Source organism: Mirounga leonina, unplaced genomic scaffold (assembly GCF_011800145.1).
Source record: "Mirounga leonina isolate KUSES-001 unplaced genomic scaffold, KU_Mleo_1.0 Mir_127, whole genome shotgun sequence".
NCBI classification, from domain to species: domain Eukaryota; kingdom Metazoa; phylum Chordata; class Mammalia; order Carnivora; family Phocidae; genus Mirounga; species Mirounga leonina.
The window spans coordinates 41,420,079-41,430,989 of record NW_023270316.1 but is presented as its reverse complement, the minus strand read 5'-3'; the positions used below and the strand labels follow the sequence as shown (position 1 = coordinate 41,430,989).

The 10,911-nt window shown below is 36.3% G+C and overlaps 1 pseudogene; it reads right to left on the bottom strand.

Annotated features, from left to right (window-relative positions):
* Positions 1 to 5,832: 5,832 nt before the first annotated feature.
* On the bottom strand, positions 5,833 to 6,751 carry LOC118009669 (annotated as a pseudogene).
* Positions 6,752 to 10,911: the final 4,160 nt, after the last annotated feature.

Here is a 10,911-nt window from a genome sequence, read left to right as displayed (position 1 = left end):
GCACTCCTGTAAAGGGGGATTCTTAAACAAAAAGTTGAATAGTTCAAATAGTGCAAAAGGGAAATGAATCTTGAGTAGACGATCAATTATGTTCATCGCAACTGCACAAAATGGAATGCTATTGCTTATCTCAAGTATTCATAATTTATCTCCTGAAATTTTGTGATGACTCTGAACTGCTCTTCTTTTTAATTTATTTTGTCCACAAATTACAATCCATATCTATACTGTGCTCTTTATATAGCAAATCTGACTTAACTTCTTAAAGTTTTTCAGAATACCCCTGAACTTCAGCAAAAAAGTGTAAGTTCCATCAAATGGATGGGCATGCCAAATTTTTTATGATATTTCTCATGACTTACTCATGTGCTTCTTGTTCTTTTCTACTGTACCTCAGGATTAACATTGCAGGATTATAAACTATGTGAATTTTTATACTTCTTTTATTTCCATGCACTTGTATGTTTTTGCGATAATATCTGTGATCATTATTTCACCTTGCCCTGAAGTTTTAGTTTGTTTGTTTTTTCCCCAGTAATCACAACTAGCTTAGATGCTTCCTTTTTGAGGAAGGCTTCTTGAATGCCAAAGGCTAGAGTGCTATCCAGACATCTATATACCTGTATAGTATAGCATATAGAATATTATTATTCTGTATTATTAATAGAATTAATAGAATAGAATTAATATAATATTAATATCATGCTAATATTATTATAAAAGGCCTATTTATGTGTTGGCATGTGAGGAGCTCTATGGAAGAACCTGTTTATTACTATAACACAGCTCTTGACACACAGCTGCACTTAATGAATATTTGCAAAATGAAACTACAGTGTATTATACTACTAATGGTCTCATGTGGTCCCACATCGATCCTCTATTCTTATGTTCCTCTTTTACCTTATTTATGTATTTAAAATATACTATTTCTTGGGGTCTTTTTTCCATTTCTTTCTCTTGGAACTACCTTCTCATTTTACCAAGTTAACTCTAATTCACTCTTAAGGCCCTAGTTTAAGAATGTTATTGTTGGCCAGGCAGCTGTTTACAACTCACATGTTCATGTTAAGTCAGCCTGCTATACTTTCATAGAGTAGCCTAATTTTCTTTCTTGTAACACCCAGATTGAATGCATAAGTACTTATTTAGTGCATTACCTTCTTCATCCACGGCAAGATCCATGGGATCTGGGATCTTATGGGTCTATTTACTTCTAAATTCTATAATCTAGTACAGTCCCCAGAATATACTAAGCATGTTATAAATGTTTAAAAATGTAAGGATAGTATAAATTTTATGCCTTTTTTTTTTTTTTTTTGAGAGAGAGAGAGAGAGCGCACATGAGTGAAGGAGAGGGGCAGAGAGAGAACGGGAATCCCAAGCAGGCTCCATGAGCCTGACATGGGGCTTGATCTCAACACCCTGAGATCATGCCCTGAGCTGAAATCAAGAGTTAGATGTTTAACCGACTGAGCCACCCAGGCATCCCAAATTTTATGCTTTTAAGTTTGGACCCGTTCTCCCCTAACCTTACACACTCAAAATTCTGTTAAATGGCTAAATACCTAATTTTGAAAAGTCAAGAAAACTCCATTACTTATGATTAATGATTTCTTCTATTTTTGATAAATTTAGTGCTTTTAGTCATTCAAAAATTTCTTAGTCTCTCTCAGAAACTTCTTCTGCTACAACTTTTATCCAGATTCATGCCTGCGATTCTGAGAAACCGCTTGTTCCAAGAATTACAGAAGAGAAACAGTAAGAAGTCTCTTCTGCCACTGCATCCCTAAATCTATCTTAAAGTTTCTATCACATCTGTTTCTACTTTCCAGCACTGGGACAGCCCCAGGCAAGTACCAGTAGCATTTTAATATTATTCTGTTTCATCCTATGTCTTGCTGTGGAGACTGTCCTTATGCGACCACACATTCTTTCACATGATAAAGCCATGTTCTGAGTCCCCCAGCCTTTTTCCCTATTAATAGTCAAAACCAATGCTGGGCCCCGAAGTAACTCTAACACCATAGTTTTAAAAAATCAGTATTTTTTCTTTGCTGTGGGTGTAGAATATCTATTCAGACTTCATTTGACTCATTTGACCATGTTTTCCAAACTTTTGATTAAAATGTACATCAAACGGTGTTCTGGCTGCTTGAATAGTCAAGAAAGAAAACAGAAAGGACTTCTCAGGTAATATAACTCAATTATATTATTTAATTAACCATACACTTTTTTCCACCATCCAGACCAGGAAATACAAACACACAAATGAAAACAGATAAAGACAATATGATATGAACACTATTCAAACAAGTGTCTTGTTACAGCAAATGGGGCTGAAATTCAAATCCCCATCGGAGAAATTATCCTTAGATTGGAGGAAGGATACTTCTTCCTTAGAAAATGAGGGCTAGAGTTTTTTGGTTTTTTTTAACAGACAGCTTTAATATCTATATTTATGTTAATGGTTCTCAGACCTCTCCTCTAAGTTGAATATCCATATATTCACCCTGCCAAGTATTTCCTGGGCATTTCCAACATATATATCACAAATGTCTCAACTCAACATTTCCAAAATGGAACAAAGGTTATCTTTCCTAACTTTCAACTCATTATCCTCCTGCAATTCTATTTTTGATGAATGGGATGACTATCTGCCCCATTTGGCCTTTCTGTTAATTACTCTTGACCCAAAACTTGTTCAAGTATTTCTAATCTCAAACACAAAATCACTACCATCAATCACTCTACAATCAGCATTATATAAAACTTTATTTTTCTCTTACATCCAAACACCTTGAAAGAATTTTCTCCTCTTGCTGTCTCACAATCTGTTCATTCCTCAGCTTTTATTCCTTACCTAAATTCTCACTTCTACTCTCATCTCCTCAATGAAATCGCATGATATAATAAACAAATGTATACTTTTCAAACTTAGTTTTCTCGATATCTCTATAGCATTCTACACTACTGAAGACTGTTTTTTTGCTTTTCAATCATATTTTTAAATTTTGAAACTACTGTTCTCAATATTTATCTTTTCTGTATATTGTCTTAGAATTTTCCACAGGATGCTGCAATTAATTGGGAGTGGAGCGGCTAATCGTATGACTTTCATATCTTCTAGGACAAAGGCCATGTTTAGGTATTTATCCTCTTAGTGATTAGGAACTATTGAGAGGTTTTTAATTGACTAGTACCTTTATCAATTCTGTGCTTTAAAAATACCACTTTGATGTAACTGACAATGATGCGTTGCAAATTTCAGAAGACAGAATGATGATGACTGGGAGACAACTGAATCAGTCCAACGGGAGATGGTAAAAGTCTTAAGCAATTTAGTGTCAGTGAAGACTAAAATAATTGTTGAATAAATTAATTATTACACACTTAAAATAATGGGCATAATATAAATAGAGGACTCTAAAATGGCTTTTATTTTTCTGATCCGAACACTTTAATGAAGTGGTTCTCAACGGGGAGTGAATTTGCCCTCTCCCCACCTGGTGACATTGGAAATATCTCGTTGATATGACTGAGGGAGATGCTACTAGCATCTAGGATAGAAGTCACATATGCTGGTCTCTGCATGCTACAATGCAGAGAACAGCCTCCGACAACAAAGAATTATCTGGAAGAAAATGTCAATAGTGCTGCTAATTAACAGATGAAGCAAGAGTTTTTATCATATTTTTATCATATTATGTTGTTGTTTATTTACATATTTTTTACAGCAGATATCTAGACTCTAATCATCTTGTATTACTGAAACTTTATGCCCATTGAACAGCAAGTTCCCATGTCCCTTCCCCCGGCACGTGGTAGCTGCCATTCTACTCTCTAATTCTATATTGATGATTATTTTCTATACCTTTATGTAAGTGGTATCATGCAAGTACCAGTATCCCATATATAGCAAAATTTCCTTCATTTTCAATGCTAAATAATATTTTATTGTGTGTATAGACCACATTTTCTTTTTCTATTCATGTGTCACTGGACATTTAGGTTGTTTCATATCTTGGCTATTGTAAATAATGCTGCAATGAATATGGGAGTGTATATATCTCTTCAAGATACTGATTTCATCTCCTTTGGATATATATCCCAAAGTGGGAGTACTTGATAATATGGTAGTTATATTTTTAATTTTTGAGGAAACTCCATGCTGTTTTTCCATAAGCAAAACCAATTTACATTCCCACCAACAGTTGAAAAGGGTTCCCTTTTCTCCACAGCTTTGCCAATACATGCTATTTTTTATCCTTTTTAAAAAAGTTTATTTATCTATTTATTTAGTAATCTCCACACTAAGCATTGCAAATATCCACAGTGAGAGAGTCCTTGGTGTATTCCTCTTTTCTTGGGTTAATATGGATAGCAGTGAAGAAAGGATGATATGATTAAGTGGGAGAGAATGGAAAAAAAAAAGTAGAAACTCTTAATGAGATCATAGTAGTAAGAGTTAGGAAGAGTTAGGAGTTGTAAGAGTTCAAAAGACTGCGAAAAAAAGAGTGTGTGGTCAGAATATTGAAAGTTATGATTTCAGAGATACAAATATGGAACTACAATAACCAGTAGGCACAATATCCCAAGTATATATTATTTATATAGTGAAAATACCAGTAATATAGAGAAATCAGATCAAATATCACATATATTTATTTTTACCAAATATTTCACTATTTTAAAAATGCCAATTTTTTCATATGTATGCAAGCAAGTAGTTTCATATGTTTTATTTCATATGAAAGAAATTATTAAATCTTAAGTTGATATTCTTTAAAGTGTATTTCTTTTTTAAAAAAATATTTTATTTATTTGTTTGAGTGAGAGAGAGTGAGAGAGAGAGCATGAGAGGGGAGAGGGTTAGAGGGAGAAGCAGACTCCCCACTGAGTGGGGAGCCTGATGTAGGACTCGATCCTGGGACTCCAGGATCATGACCTCAACTGAAGGCAGTTGCCCAGCCATGCAGGTGCCCCTAAAGTGTATTTCACAGAAAAGTTGGTTCCATTAGATGCTGGAAACGAATAAATTGACTTTACATCAAATAATTTTGGCAAGTGCTGCACACTCTACCTCCCTCTTAGATATTCACAAAACTTAAAAACACTGGAGGGTCTGATAAGTCCTGCAGTATAGCAATCTCTTTAGTTTTCAACATATGTATTACCATAATGATCACAGGATCCCTTCTGCCAGACATTAACAATTCTTTTTTTTTTTTTTTTTGCTTTTTTTTCAGACATTAACAATTCTTAACATTCTGAACTACTGTTTCTCAAAGCACTCTTTGAGAATCATAGTTTTAAGGTAAACAATATACGTATGTATGTGTGTATGTATTTATATCTCAGAGAATTTATTGTTTCCAAGTAACAATATTGAACTTCTGTGTCTGGAAGCCATCCATGAATATAACATATCTGTTCAGTTAGTAAAAATGAGCTACCTAACCAGAAGGACAGATGCCGTTTAACCCATTCCTGTGGGAATGAGTGGGCTATGACTTCTCTGATTACAGTTTAGGTTGAGAAGGTTCTTTTCTGCTGAGTTGGGGGGCGTGCTTCCCCAGTTAACGTAAGTCCTCATGTGGTACTGCTGGGCTGGCATGGGTCCCTTGATTCATCCTAATCTGTGAAATGTCAATGTTATCCACAGTCTGAAATAGGTCTGGACTGGAAGTCTGAGATAAAAGCTTGCCATTTCAATTTGCCAGACGTTGCTGCAGTTACAATACTGAGATCCTTATTAAAAACTAAGTGGTCTCTGCTCTGTACAAAAGGGCAGAATGTGGTTTTGAGCATCCCTTCAAAAGAGTTAATTTTCTAAAAACAGTTGGAAACAGTAGCAAGGAATACAATCTTGATCATCTGCATCACATGACCATCACACACATCACATACACACATGATTTGTACCATTGCTTTATTTTAATTTATTTGGTGTGGCTCCCACATATGGGGGACAATCCTTTCCTTTTGGAGAGAATAATCGTCCTGCCCATTTTCACCACACTTCTGTGCTATGACATGTCTCATGCAGGTACTTCCTTCTTTCCTTTGGAATGTCCCTTCTCCCTCTAGATTATCGCGGGCTTACCTCTTCTTACAAAGATGATGGGATGTTTGGCATTCACATAAAGAGGCTCTTCTTCAAGCATCTCTGTCCCAGGTAGAGGGATTCCTTGGATAGCCGCCTGGAGGTGGCTCTATGGCCATCATTAATTACCATCCCTCCTGAATTGATCACATAGCCTGCCACTGGTAGAGTTACAATGGCAGGCCCTTGCCCACTGCTGGTTTGTTGGTATTGGCCTCTGTGTGAACAGTCCGTGCCTCTGCCAAACTGGCTGCTGAGATGGTGGCCATGCCTTACTAGAGAGTGATGCCATCTGCCTCAACTGGCTGATAGAAGATGGTCTGCCCTTCAACAGTCTGTGCTACTTGCTGCTGCCGGACAGTGATCTGCAGCCGTGTTTGTGTCTGGCTGGCACTGCAAGCCTCCTGCGGCTGCCGAATAATCATCTGCTGAGTGGGGTCCTGCACCTGCAATGTCTGTCCTCTGTTCCTTCCCCAGAGCTGGATTTATCTCTACAGATCCAATAAAATCTGCTACAGATTCTGTGTCCCAGAAACAGGTTCTTGTGTGATGATGTGACCTTGTCCACAAAGGACAGTTTGGACAACGTTAGGTTGGCCGGTTGATGTGATTAACAGGCCAGTGATTAACACTGACTTGTACCATGAATGGATGCCCTAGACCTGATGTTGAATCTGTCTAACAATCTGTTTTGTTGAAATTCATATTGCTATTTGCTGCATTCTGCTCCATGGCCCAACCAACTTAGAATCCCATTCACAAGGAGCTTCACTCTGGAGGTCCTAGAAGACAAGGAAGTGCACTGCACAGTACAGGGGAATTTGTGGCAGGCAAGATCACTCTGTACCTGGAAACTACCTGGACCTAAGGGTGAGGGAGAAAGGGATGCACCTCCTTGTGGCACTAGCATTCTGAAAGCGTCAAGACCCTCAATGTGCCTGCACCAGTGGTGACATCCCTGCATGGGAATGGCCTCTGCAGGCCTTGGACTGGAATGCCTGGAAGCACTCACGGGCTCTGGTCCAAGGCCACCAGCTGCTCTGAGTAGCTGGCTAGGCTCAGCTCAATTCCAGCAATTTATTCTTCATTGCACATATATTCATAGGCATACCCATATGTACATTGGACTCTATTACTTTCTGATGGAGATACAAAGATATTTAGGCAAGGATTTTTCATAAAAACCATCTATAACACAGTAGGAAAAGTGAGAAAAGCACAGGAAACTCCAATGAAAAGACAAACTATGAGATGAAAGAGAAGTAGAAAGAAAGTTCTAGGGATATTAGATGAGTGACGACCCTGTCTGAGTATCAGAGAATAGAGTACCAAAAGAGTGATATTTGAACATGATCTTTAAAGTAAAAAGATCTTGACCAAAAATGTGGGGAATGTATGGGAAACAGGGTAAATGTCTTGGGAAAAGTGGAGGCACAGTCCAATTTGACAGTAACACAAGATACATACAAAGAAGTTTAACTGAATTGTTGCTGTATTCTCTCTCAACTTTTGCTTCTTTCTACCTCTCTCTTGCTCTATTTGTCTAATGTGGGCTTCTCACTGAGACCCTGGACGTCAGCATGTCCCAGGTATCTGGCCTGGTGCACTCATCCTTACAGCTGACATCCACAGCCATGGCTTCATGTAAATCATAAAGGCTGATGATGTCCATCCTAAGCCAGTCTCCTGAACTCAGACCATTTCACCAGATGCCTCCTAGGTCTCTCCCAATGAGTGCCCCACAATAACCCTAAGAACATTATGTCCATCATTTCCTCACAAATCTATGTTGCCCTGAGTCCTCTAACTTAATCTATAGCAATAAAATCCTTGAGAAAAAAATAAGGAGGGATCCTTAGGCAACAATAATAATCATATGATGTCGCATCTCTAGACAATTTAGAAATTTTCCACCCAGAGAAAATGAGAAAGAGTGATAGCAATCTACTCTAAAGAGAGTTATACTGACAACGGAATCTCCCTGAAATGCATCTTTGTGAAGTGGAAGAAAAGAGCAGAACAGATTTTCAACTTTAAGGGGACACATGCTAAACTAGCTGCATAATTTGCAGTGCTCAGTGAAAGATGAAAAGTGGGCCCCTTTGTTTAAAAATTATTATGAATCATCAAGTCGGCAACAGTAGAGCATGAAACTGAGTGTCGGGCCTTTCCAAGTGGCAGCCCTGGGTGACTGCACAGCCCATACACCCTGAAGCTGTGCCTGTGTGCAAACCCTAACCCACCAGCATAGGTGCTTTATAAAGTACTTGAGGTTCACAGTAAAGGACGATAAGGTTATATTAAAAATAGGAAAGTACTCATAGAAAAATTTTAAAGGAAAGTAAAAGAGAAAAGTGAGCTCTAAATGAGTAAAAAAAAAATGTGACATCCAAATTTTCACTATTCTGTGCATCCTCTATTCAGCTCTACTGTGTAATTACCAGACAGTATGAAATACTTTGTCAATATTCACACTAATCAAGGACTTGAGCTTTTACTTCATCAACTAACAACCATTCTGCATTCAGACTTTCTTTACAAGTATGTTTGACATCTATTCATGTATTTTATGATCAAGAACTCTCATTGTGTCCACTGGTATTTGTCTTCACCTGCACGTGCTTATTTTAAAGAAAATATTCATGTGGCTCCTGTGAAGCCTTGTTTTCAATTCTGACATCTTATCTGCAACTTCCTTCCTGATAACCTCAGAAAAAAAGCTTATTATTTCTGTTCATATTCTATTCTGCTCTTATTTAATTCCTTCTATTATCCCTCAGTGGTACAAAGTTTTCTATTATTGATCACGCTATCTTTCAAGAAGTATTGTAGAATCTTCTGTTGTTTTATTCACTTTCGGGATAGCACATCTTCATATCATCAGCTGTGCTCCTTCAGTCAATGTATTTTACCCTTTCAGTTTTACTTCATTATTTACTCTTTTCAGTGTATGAAATATTTTCTCAGATATAAGCAAGTTAGGCTTAGATGCAAAATGTATGTCTAGTAAGACATATATAAAAGAATTCTATGAATATCTGGGATGCATTTGTGCATCATTGTTGACATATATGCCCCCCCCCGGTCCAGTTTTGATCCCTCATCATCAGAACTTGTCAATCATTCTAAATTGTATGTGGGTTTTATAATGTGAGGATATTTCCCAGAGGCTAAAACAACTGAAAGTCTTGGGCAAATGAAAAAATAAACTAATAAATAAAGAAAGAAATTCAACAAAAGGCATGACAGAATGTGCCATTCTGTGTATTTTTACAATTTGGATTTTCAATGCTCTGCCATATGGAAAAGAAGAAAAATTCTATCACTAAAATTCTTATGGTAAAATGGTTTTTGAATTAATCTTGTTTTTAGAAAACAAATAAGGTAAATTTAATATTCTGAATGATATCAAGGACAGAAAGCATGACACCATGCATTTTCTATGGTTGTTAGGTTATTACGTTTTTAATAAATGGTGCATGTAATTCTTTTGATATGTAATTTTAATGACATTTATAGCAAATAAATGTTTCTGTAATTCTGACCTCTTTGGCATTGTTTGCTATTCTAGTCACATGCTAATTTCCTTTCCAATATTATTAGATTCAGTATCCTTTTGCTGTTTCATTTCATAGTTTCGAATGGGAAAAGGCTTATTAAAAAACATGTTTTTAAAATTAAAAAAAACACGAATTAGAAAATATCCATATATAATTCTCATTTTTCATAAGTTCTTGTTAGGCACTTAGTGTCTATTAGAACATCATGAATTCTGTAATGGGGGTATTTAGTTCTAAATCACGTGCATAGTAACATAGAGTTTCCAATATTTTATCAGCTCACCACATGAGTGCCAAATTCATATTTATTCTGTGGGATCTGGGAAATAAACCTATAGAATTCTGTAGAAACTGTATAAGCAAATTTAAATTATAAAATATAATTTTATAATATTATGAAATTGGATGTATTTCAATGTATCATGGTGTTATTGTTTTCTCTTGTTTTTATTCTGTGAGTGTGCAATAAACTCTAAAGTCTTAATTATTTAATATTCTGTGAATCACATGTCATTCAAAAATGGCCAAGGTCAGGCATATGATGTGTCAATCACATTCCCTGCATAATCAAAATTTTACCACAGGAGCTGGTTTCCTATGTTCTAGTTTTCCCTCCTCCCAGATATTGGAGTATATGTGTATTTATGCTGGTGTTTGAGAGCCATTTTTGTTAGGGAATGGCGTAGGCATTTCGGTGCAGAACACCTTTAACTTATAATTATTCCAGAATACAATCTCAGAAGATAATTAATTGAAAAGTGGAAAGATTATCACATTTCTGTTGTACTGCTATGATCTCTCATATGACGATCACATCTTAATTGACAAAATAAAAGAAACAGATAAGATCTTACCTAGAGATGAAGATACATACTTAGAAAGGGGAAGATAAACAGTAAGAGAAGGTTCCAGCTGTAAGGTTTACAATGAGATTACAAGCATGATCAACATTAAATAAATTTATTATGTCAGTAGGGTATTGTGGCTTGGAGAAATATGTTTTACAGGTGTAATATTAAATTATACTAACTGGGAGCTACATTAATTAAAGTCAAGTACAATGAATCATGGAGTCTCTTCTAAGCTGAAGCAGGATATGTTATAAATCAATTTATCATTTGTTTATATCTTGAGATCCAAATTACTGCATACTCGAGATGGCTACTGAACTCAAGAGAACAAGTCTACAGGGATACACATCACATGGAACTGGACGGCAGGTCAGGCCTATTACAGCAAATATAT